Source organism: Oncorhynchus keta, unplaced genomic scaffold (genome assembly GCF_023373465.1).
Source record: "Oncorhynchus keta strain PuntledgeMale-10-30-2019 unplaced genomic scaffold, Oket_V2 Un_scaffold_515_pilon_pilon, whole genome shotgun sequence".
Classification (NCBI taxonomy): Eukaryota; Metazoa; Chordata; class Actinopteri; order Salmoniformes; family Salmonidae; genus Oncorhynchus; species Oncorhynchus keta.
This window is the reverse complement of record NW_026290954.1, coordinates 1-11,374: the sequence shown is the minus strand read 5'-3', so window position 1 is coordinate 11,374 and position 11,374 is coordinate 1.

Sequence of the window (11,374 nt, the reverse complement as noted above, 5' to 3'; positions counted from 1 at the left end):
AGAAGACCAGTGAGCTGTTGGCTATAGTGCAGGCAGTAGACCAGTGAGCTGTTGGCTAGAGTGCAGGCAGTAGACCAGTGAGCTGTTGGCTATAGTGCAGGCAGTAGACCAGTGAGCTGTTGGCTATAGTGCAGGCAGTAGACCAGTGAGCTGTTGGCTATAGTGCAGGCAGCAGACCAGTGAGCTGTTGGCTATAGTGCAGGCAGTAGACCAGTGAGCTGTTGGCTATAGTGCAGGCAGCAGACCAGTGAGCTGTTGGCTAGAGTGCAGGCAGTAGACCAGTGAGCTGTTGGCTATAGTGCAGGCAGTAGACCAGTGAGCTGTTGGCTAGAGTGCAGGCAGTAGACCAGTGAGCTGTTGGCTAGAGTGCAGGCAGTAGACCAGTGAGCTGTTGGCTATAGTGCAGGCAGTAGACCAGTGAGCTGTTGGCTAGAGTGCAGGCAGTAGACCAGTGAGCTGTTGGCTATAGTGCAGGCAGTAGACCAGTGAGCTGTTGGCTATAGTGCAGGCAGCAGACCAGTGGGCTGTTGGCTAGAGTGCAGGCAGTAGACCAGTGAGCTGTTGGCTAGAGTGCAGGCAGTAGACCAGTGAGCTGTTGGCTATAGTGCAGGCAGCAGACCAGTGAGCTGTTGGCTAGAGTGCAGGCAGTAGACCAGTGAGCTGTTGGCTATAGTGCAGGCAGCAGACCAGTGAGCTGTTGGCTAGAGTGCAGGCAGTAGACCAGTGAGCTGTTGGCTAGAGTGCAGGCAGTAGACCAGTGAGCTGTTGGCTAGAGTGCAGGCAGCAGACCAGTGAGCTGTTGGCTAGAGTTCAGGCCGCGGACCAGTGAACTGTTGGCTATAGTGCAGGCAGTAGACCAGTGAGCTGTTGGCTAGAGTGCAGGCAGTAGACCAGTGAGCTGTTGGCTAGAGTGCAGGCAGTAGACCAGTGAGCTGTTGGCTAGAGTGCAGGCAGTAGACCAGTGAGCTGTTGGCTAGAGTGCAGGCAGCAGACCAGTGAGCTGTTGGCTAGAGTTCAGGCCGCGGACCAGTGAACTGTTGGCTATAGTGCAGGCAGTAGACCAGTGAGCTGTTGGCTAGAGTGCAGGCAGTAGACCAGTGAGCTGTTGGCTATAGTGCAGGCAGCAGACCAGTGAGCTGTTGGCTAGAGTGCAGGCAGTAGACCAGTGAGCTGTTGGCTATAGTGCAGGCAGTAGACCAGTGAGCTGTTGGCTATAGTGCAGGCAGTAGACCAGTGAGCTGTTGGCTATAGTGCAGGCAGCAGACCAGTGAGCTGTTGGCTATAGTGCAGGCAGTAGACCAGTGAGCTGTTGGCTAGAGTGCAGACAGTAGACCAGTGAGCTGTTGGCTATAGTGCAGGCAGTAGACCAGTGAGCTGTTGGCTATAGTGCAGGCAGCAGACCAGTGAGCTGTTGGCTAGAGTGCAGGCAGTAGACCAGTGAGCTGTTGGCTATAGTGCAGGCAGCAGACCAGTGAGCTGTTGGCTAGAGTGCAGGCAGTAGACCAGTGAGCTGTTGGCTATAGTGCAGGCAGCAGACCAGTGAGCTGTTGGCTAGAGTGCAGGCAGTAGACCAGTGAGCTGTTGGCTAGAGTGCAGGCAGTAGACCAGTGAGCTGTTGGCTAGAGTGCAGGCAGCAGACCAGTGAGCTGTTGGCTATAGTGCAGGCAGTAGACCAGTGAGCTGTTGGCTAGAGTGCAGGCAGCAGACCAGTGAGCTGTTGGCTAGAGTGCAGGCCGCGGACCAGTGAACTGTTGGCTATAGTGCAGGCAGTAGACCAGTGAGCTGTTGGCTAGAGTGCAGGCAGTAGACCAGTGAGCTGTTGGCTATAGTGCAGGCAGCAGACCAGTGAGCTGTTGGCTATAGTGCAGGCAGCAGACCAGTGAGCTGTTGGCTATAGTGCAGGCAGAAGACCAGTGAGCTGTTGGCTATAGTGCAGGCAGTAGACCAGTGAGCTGTTGGCTAGAGTGCAGGCCGCGGACCAGTGACCTGTTGGCTATAGTGCAGGCAGTAGACCAGTGAGCTGTTGGCTAGAGTGCAGGCAGTAGACCAGTGAGCTGTTGGCTAGAGTGCAGGCAGCAGACCAGTGAGCTGTTGGCTAGAGTGCAGGCAGTAGACCAGTGAGCTGTTGGCTAGAGTGCAGGCAGTAGACCAGTGAACTGTTGGCTATAGTGCAGGCAGCAGACCAGTGAGCTGTTGGCTATAGTGCAGGCAGTAGACCAGTGAGCTGTTGGCTATAGTGCAGGCAGTAGACCAGTGAGCTGTTGGCTAGAGTGCAGGCAGTAGACCAGTGAGCTGTTGGCTAGAGTGCAGGCAGTAGACCAGTGAACTGTTGGCTATAGTGCAGGCAGTAGACCAGTGAGCTGTTGGCTATAGTGCAGGCAGTAGACCAGTGAGCTGTTGGCTAGAGTGCAGGCAGTAGACCAGTGAACTGTTGGCTATATTGCAGGCAGCAGACCAGTGAGCTGTTGGCTAGAGTGCAGGCAGTAGACCAGTGAGCTGTTGGCTATAGTGCAGGCAGTAGACCAGTGAGCTGTTGGCTATAGTGCAGGCAGCAGACCAGTGAGCTGTTGGCTAGAGTGCAGGCAGTAGACCAGTGAGCTGTTGGCTATAGTGCAGGCAGTAGACCAGTGAGCTGTTGGCTATAGTGCAGGCAGTAGACCAGTGAGCTGTTGGCTATAGTGCAGGCAGTAGACCAGTGAGCTGTTGGCTAGAGTGCAGGCAGTAGACCAGTGAACTGTTGGCTATAGTGCAGGCAGCAGACCAGTGAGCTGTTGGCTATAGTGCAGGCAGTAGACCAGTGAGCTGTTGGCTATAGTGCAGGCAGTAGACCAGTGAGCTGTTGGCTAGAGTGCAGGCAGTAGACCAGTGAGCTGTTGGCTATAGTGCAGGCAGTAGACCAGTGAGCTGTTGGCTATAGTACAGGCAGTAGACCAGTGGGCTGTTGGCTATAGTGCAGGCAGTAGACCAGTGAGCTGTTGGCTATAGTGCAGGCAGCAGACCAGTGAGCTGTTGGCTATAGTGCAGGCAGTAGACCAGTGAGCTGTTGGCTATAGTGCAGGCAGTAGACCAGTGAGCTGTTGGCTATAGTGCAGGCAGTAGACCAGTGAGCTGTTGGCTATAGTGCAGGCAGCAGACCAGTGAGCTGTTGGCTATAGTGCAGGCAGTAGACCAGTGAGCTGTTGGCTAGACTGCAGGCAGTAGACCAGTGAGCTGTTGGCTATAGTGCAGGCAGTAGACCAGTGAGCTGTTGGCTATAGTGCAGGCAGTAGACCAGTGAGCTGTTGGCTATAGTGCAGGCAGCAGACCAGTGAGCTGTTGGCTAGAGTGCAGGCAGCAGACCAGTGAGCTGTTGGCTAGAGTGCAGGCAGTAGACCAGTGAACTGTTGGCTATAGTGCAGGCAGTAGACCAGTGAGCTGTTGGCTATAGTGCAGGCAGCAGACCAGTGAGCTGTTGGCTATAGTGCAGGCAGTAGACCAGTGAGCTGTTGGCTAGAGTGCAGGCAGCAGACCAGTGAGCTGTTGGCTATAGTGCAGGCAGCAGACCAGTGAGCTGTTGGCTATAGTGCAGGCAGTAGACCAGTGAGCTGTTGGCTAGAGTGCAGGCCGCGGACCAGTGAGCTGTTGGCTAGAGTGCAGGCAGTAGACCAGTGAGCTGTTGGTTAGAGTGCAGGCAGCAGACCTGTGAGCTGTTGGCTATAGTGCAGGCAGCAGACCAGTGAGCTGTTGGCTATAGTGCAGGCAGTAGACCAGTGAGCTGTTGGCTAGAGTGCAGGAAGCAGACCAGTGAGCTGTTGGCTATAGTGCAGGCAGTAGACCAGTGAGCTGTTGGTTAGAGTGCAGGCAGCAGACCTGTGGGCTGTTGGTTAGAGTGCAGGCAGTAGACCAGTGAGCTGTTGGCTATATTGCAGGCAGCAGACCAGTGAGCTGTTGGCTATAGTGCAGGCAGCAGACCTGTGGGCTGTTGGTTAGAGTGCAGGCAGTAGACCAGTGAGCTGTTGGCTATATTGCAGGCAGCAGACCAGTGAACTGTTGGCTATATTGCAGGCAGCAGACCAGTGAACTGTTGGCTATATTGCAGGCAGTAGACCAGTGAGCTGTTGGCTATATTGCAGGCAGCAGACCAGTGAGCTGTTGGCTATAGTGCAGGCAGCAGACCAGTGGGCTGTTGGTTAGAGTGCAGGCAGTAGACCAGTGAGCTGTTGGCTAGAGTGCAGGCAGTAGACCAGTGAGCTGTTGGCTAGAGTGCAGGCAGCAGACCAGTGAGCTGTTGGCTATAGTGCAGGCAGCAGACCAGTGAGCTGTTGGCTAGAGTGCAGGCAGTAGACCAGTGAGCTGTTGGCTAGAGTGCAGGCAGCAGACCAGTGAGCTGTTGGCTATAGTGCAGGCAGCAGACCAGTGAGCTGTTGGCTATAGTGCAGGCAGTAGACCAGTGAGCTGTTGGCTATAGTGCAGGCAGCAGACCAGTGAGCTGTTGGCTATAGTGCAGGCAGCAGACCAGTGAGCTGTTGGCTATAGTGCAGGCAGCAGACCAGTGAGCTGTTGGCTATAGTGCAGGCAGCAGACCAGTGAGCTGTTGGCTATAGTGCAGGCAGTAGACCAGTGAGCTGTTGGCTATAGTGCAGGCAGCAGACCAGTGAGCTGTTGGCTATAGTGCAGGCAGCAGACCAGTGAGCTGTTGGCTATAGTGCAGGCAGTAGACCAGTGAGCTGTTGGCTATAGTGCAGGCAGCAGACCAGTGAGCTGTTGGCTATAGTGCAGGCAGCAGACCAGTGAGCTGTTGGCTATAGTGCAGGCAGTAGACCAGTGAGCTGTTGGCTATAGTGCAGGCAGCAGACCAGTGAGCTGTTGGCTATAGTGCAGGCAGCAGACCAGTGAGCTGTTGGCTATAGTGCAGGCAGTAGACCAGTGAGCTGTTGGCTATAGTGCAGGCAGTAGACCAGTGAGCTGTTGGCTATAGTGCAGGCAGCAGACCAGTGAGCTGTTGGCTATAGTGCAGGCAGTAGACCAGTGAGCTGTTGGCTATAGTGCAGGCAGCAGACCAGTGAGCTGTTGGCTAGAGTGCAGGCAGTAGACCAGTAAGCTGTTGGCTATAGTGCAGGCAGTAGACCAGTGAGCTGTTGGCTAGAGTGCAGGCAGTAGACCAGTGAGCTGTTGGCTAGAGTGCAGGCAGTAGACCAGTGAGGTGTTGGCTATAGTGCAGGCAGCAGACCAGTGAGCTGTTGGCTATAGTGCAGGCAGTAGACCAGTGAACTGTTGGCTATAGTGCAGGCAGTAGACCAGTGAGCTGTTGGCTAGAGTGCAGGCAGAAGACCAGACTGGGCACATTTTCTACATAAACGCTAAAGTTTTTGTGACAAATCCATAAGTACTGTTAAAAATGCAACGGAGACCCATTTAACTTTTATTTTTCATTCGGTACCTGGGAATTCAACAACAAAAGGTATTTTCATATGCACTACATCATCACGCACAGTCTTTTATCTGCAAAAATTCAGTTTGATGAAAATGTGCATATTGTTTTATGCAGACATTAGAATATTTGCATTAAAATCTGTCTCCAATGGAAGCCTAGCTACAGTGTGTCAATGACAACACAGTGCAGGAAATGAAGACATCTATTACAATCCTGGACATGAATGCTGGAATTAAACAATTAACTACGCAAATCAGCAAAAATATGTATCCATTAAGGAAATAGACGCAGTGGGTCTGTCTGCGTGTTGTGGCAGGAGCAGCTATGCTCCACTGTACCCGGAGTTCTACTGTGTATTCCACTAGCAGCAGCTGTTCAGCAGGAAAGGGAACTAATGACGAGGGCTTTGGCCATAACCAGCACGAACCGCTGGCTGCAGAGAACCAATGAGACGCTGGGATCTAGCTAGACCAACGTCATATAGAGCTCCTTGATGGTGAGTTTAGTGACCACACAGACACATGACAACACAGACACGTGCATATATAAAGTGTTTTTATAGCATTTTCATTTTCATTAAAGTAACGTAGTAACTTTATAGAAGCAATTACAGTCAAATATTATGAACGATTACTGAGAGACAAACGGATGATCCCAAACAGGATTGTCATTTCATGTTTTCCATATCAGCAAAATGACTGTGATTTCACCTTTTTTTCTAGATCAAATCAAAAGTGTATTGGTCATGTACACAGTGTTGCATATGTTATCGCAGGTGCAATTAAATACAGTCTACAGTAGATCCAACAGTTTACAGTAGCTCCAACAGTCTACAGTAGCTCCAACAGTCTACAGTAGCTCCAACAGTCTATAGTAGCTCCATCAGTCTATTGTAGCTCCAACAGTCTACAGTAGCTCCAACAGTCTACAGCAGCTTCAACAGCCTGCTCCAACAGTCTACTGTAGCTCCATCAGTCTATTGTAGCTCCAACAGTCTACAGTAGCTCCAACAGTCTACTGTAACTCCAACAGTCTACTGTAGCTCCAACAGTCTGCTCCAAAAGTCTACTGTAGCTCCAACATTCTGCTCCAACAGTCTACTGTAGCTTCAAGTCTGCTCCAACAGTCTACTGTAGCTCCAACAGTCTACTCCAACAGTCTACTCCAAAAGTATACTGTAGCTCCAACATTCTGCTCCAACAGTCTACTGTAGCTCCAACAGTCTACTCCAAAAGTCTACTGTAGCTCCAACATTCTGCTCCAACAGTATACTGTAGCTCCAACAGTAATATAATAATAATAATATATGCCATTTAGCTGACGCTTTTATCCAAAGCGACTTACAGTCATGTGTGCATACATTCTACGTATGGGTGGTCCCGGGAATCGAACCCACTACCCTGGCGTTACAAGCACCATGCTCTACCAACTGAGCCACAGAAGGACCACAGTCTAATGTAGCTCAAATAGTCTACTGTAGCTCCAACAATCTACTGCAGCTAAAACAGTCTACTGTAGCTCCAACAGTCTACTGTAGCTAAAACAGTCTACTGTAGATCCAACAGTCTAATTGAGCTCCAACAGTCTGCTCCAACAGTCTACTGTAGCTCCAACAGTCTGCTCCAACAGTCTACTGTAGCTCCAACAGTCTGCTCCAACAGTCTACTGTAGCTCCAGTCTGCTCCAACAGTCTACTGTAGCTCCAACAGTCTGCTCAACAGTCTACTGTAGCTCCAACAGTCTGCTCAACAGTCTACTGTAGCTCCAACATTCTGATCCAAAAGTCCTACTGTAGCTCCAACAGTCTACAGTAGCTCCAACAGTCTACAGTAGCTCCAACAGTCTACTATAGCTTCAATAGTCTACTATAGCTTCAATAGTCTGCTTCAACAGTCTACTGTAGCTTCAATAGTCTGCTTCAACAGTCTACTGTAGCTTCAAGTCTGCTCCAACAGTCTACTATAGCTTCAACAGTCTACTGTACTGTAGCTCAAAAAAGTCTACTGTAGCTCCAACAGTCTACTGTAGCTCCAACAGTCAGCTTCAACAGTCTACTGTAGCTCCAACAGTCTACTCCAACAGTCTACTCCAACAGTCTACTCCAAAAGTCTACTGTGGCTCCAACATTCTGCTCCAACAGTCTACTGTAGCTCCAACAGTCTACTGTAGCTCCAACAGTCTGATGTAGCTCCAACAGTCTACTTTAGCTCCAACAGTCTGCTCCAACAGTCTACTGTAGCTCCAACAGTCTGCTCCAACAGTCTACTGTAGCTCCAACAGTCTACTGTAGCTCCAACAGTCTGCTCCAACAGTCTACTGTAGCTCCAACAGTCTGCTCCAACAGTCTACTGTAGCTCCAACAGTCTGCTCCAACAGTCTACTGTAGCTCCAACATTCTGATCCAAAAGTCTACTGTAGCTCCAACAGTCTACAGTAGCTCAAACAGTATACTGTAACTTCAGCAGTCTGCTCCAACAGTCTGCTGTAGCTCCAACAGTCTGCTGTAGCTCCAACAGTCTACTGTAGCTCAAACAGTATACTGTAACTTCAGCAGTCTGCTCCAACAGTCTGCTGTAGCTCCAACAGTCTACTGTAGCTCCAACAGTCTACTGCAGCTCCAACAGTCTACTGCAGCTCAAACAGTCTACTGCAGCTCAAACAGTCTACTGTAACTTCAGCAGTCTGCTCCAACAGTCTGCTGTAGCTCCAACAGTCTGCTGTAGCTCCAACAGTCTACTGTAGATCCAACAGTCTACTCCAACGGTCTACTGTAGCTCCAACAGTCTACTGTAGCTCCAACAGTCTACTGTAGCTCCAACAGTCTACTGTAGCTCCAACAGTCTGCTCCAACAGTCTACAGTAGCTCCAACAGTCTACTGTAGCTCCAACAGTCTGCTCCAACAGTCTACTGTAGCTCCAACAGTCTACTGTAGCTCCAACAGTCTGCTCCAACAGTCTACTGTAGCTCCAACAATGCAGCAATATCTAGCAATACAATAACACTACACACACACATAATCCAAACGTAAAGGCAATGTATTTGGAACCGAAGCAGTGATTTATACAACAATATATTTTATCATTGTATTTTTATGTAGAAATGTTCAACTATGTCAAAATGTTTTTTTTGTGATATAAATAATGTATTTTATAATTTGATTAATACAAAATAAAGTAGTTATGTTTACAAAATGTCTCTCTAACAATATAGTATGAGATCTGAATAGCAATCCAATCCAATGTTTGACCATTTAGTAGATCTACTTGATATTGATAATAATCAAAACAATCACATACTCTATGTAAAGCTCAAGATAATATAAAACAGTGATAATCATTTACATTTTTGTGATCATTGTTTCTTCTGTCTTATCCTCTGCATGACTGAGTCCATTTTCAAGATTCAACTTCCCAGGAGTTCTAGAATCAAAAATAACAAGTAAGCAATCTACTTGCAGAAATACACCATTTGAAATAATTTATTACAGTGTAAATGCTAAATCTTTATATCAACACAGTTAAAATTACGACAATATAAGCACGCTGAACCAGACTGCTTTCAAGGAGGTCTCAAAAATATAACATCCTTCTATCCATTTGCTCTCTCATCCATCCATCCATCCATCCATCCCACTCCCCATCCCTCCAGAATGATACTCACACTGAGTCCTTCTCCTGTGGTTCAGTGTGGTCTTGTAGCTCAGTGTTGAGTGTCTCAGGCAGCATGAAGCAGAGGCCTCCACCCAGGAAGGGCAGGATGCCATAGATCAACATAGGGATGGAATAGTGATACACCTCCAGCAGTCTAATCAGGGGGGCAAGGATGCCAGCCACACGGGCACACATGGAGTTCAGACCCACTCCGTTCTGTCTGCAAGACAATACACAGATCAGGAAGTTCAGACCCACTGCGTTCTGTCTGCAAGACAATACACATGGAGTTCAGACCCACTGCGTTCTGTCTGCAAGACAATACACATGGAGTTCAGACCCACTGCGTTCTGTCTGCAAGACAATACACATGGAGTTCAGACCCACTGCGTTCTGTCTGCAAGACAACACACATGGAGTTCAGACCCACTGCGTTCTGTCTGCAAGACAATACACATGGAGTTCAGACCCACTCCGTTCTGTCTGCAAGACAACACACAGGAAGTTCAGACCCACTCTATTCTGTCTGCAAGACAACACACATGGAGTTCAGACCCACTGCGTTCTGTCTGCAAGACAATACACATGGAGTTCAGACCCACTCCGTTCTGTCTGCAAGACAACACACAGGAAGTTCAGACCCACTCTATTCTGTCTGCAAGACAACACACATGGAGTTCAGACCCACTCTATTCTGTCTGCAAGACAATACACATGGAGTTCAGACCCACTCTATTCTGTCTGCAAGACAATACACATGGAGTTCAGACCCACTCCGTTCTGTCTGCAAGACAACACACATGGAATTCAGACCCACTCTGTTCTGTCTGCAAGACAATGAACAGATCAGGAAGTTCAGACCTGTCAAAAAATCCAAGATGCTCTCCCCGGCCCGCTAGCTGTCTGAATCATTGTGTCTCCAGCTCGCCTAGCTACTCACTGGACCCTATGATCACTCGGCCACACATGCCTCTCCCTTATGTCAATATTCCTTGTCTATTGCTGTTTTGGTTAGTGATTTCTGTCTTATTTCACTGTAGAGCCTCCAGCTCTGCTCAATATGACTTAGCTAGCCCTTTTGTTCCACCCCACACAAATGCAATGACCACACCTGGCTTAAATGGTGCCTCTAGAGAAAAAACCTCTCTCATCATCACTCAATGCCTAGGCTTATCTCCACTGTATTCACATCCTACCATACCATTGTCTGTACATTATGCCTTGAATCTATTATTCTGTGCCCAGAAATCTGCTCCTTTTACTCTCTGTTCCGAACGCACTAGACAACCAGTCCTCTGTTCCTCTGGTGATGTCGAGATTAACCCAGGCCCTGCAGCCCCTAGCTCCACTCCCATTCCCCAGGTGCTCTCATTTGTTGACTTCTGTAAATATTGAAAGCTGCCATGGTCATCCCCTCTTCAAAGGGGAGACACTCTAGACCCAAACTGTCATAGATCTATATCCATCCTCCCCTGCATTTTCTAAAATCTTCGAAAGCCAAGTTAACAAACAGATCACCGACCCTTTCAAATCCCGCCGTACCTTCTCCACTATGCAATATGGTTTCCATGCTGGACATGGGTGCACCTCAGCCACACTCAAGGTCCTAAGTGATATCAAAACCCCCCATCGATAAAAGACAGCACTGTGCAGCTGTCTTCATCAACCTGGCCAAGGCTTTTACGACTCTGTCAATCACCGTATTCTTATCAGCAGACTCAATAGCCTTGGATTCTCAAATGATTGCCTCGCCTGGTTCACCAACTACTTCTCCAGATAGAGTTCAGTGTGTCAAATCGGAGGCCTGTTGTCCGGACCTCTGGCAGTCTCTATAGGGGTGCCACAGGGTTCAATTCTCGGGCCGACTCTCTTCTCTGTATACATCAATGATGTCGCTCTTGCTGCTGGTGATTCTGTTTTATTTTTTATTTCCCTTTATTTAACCAGGTAAGCTAATTTGAGAACAAGTTCTCATTGCAACTGTGACATGGCCAAGATAAAGCAAAGCAGTGTGACAAAAACAACAACACAGAGTTACACGTGGAATAAACAAACATCCACCTCTAAGCAGACGACACCATTCTGTATACATCTGGCCCTTCTTTGGACACTGTGCTAACAAAACCTCCAAACAATCTTCAATGCCATACAACACTCCTTCCGAGGCCTCAACTGCTTTAAAATGCAAGTAAAACTAAGTTCTCTGTACCGATGCTGTCCGCACCCATGTAAGTAAGTATGTTGAAACGTTTAGGCCTGTATCTGTGTGTGTTCCAGCCAATGTGTTTTAGCAGTATGAACATCTCACCT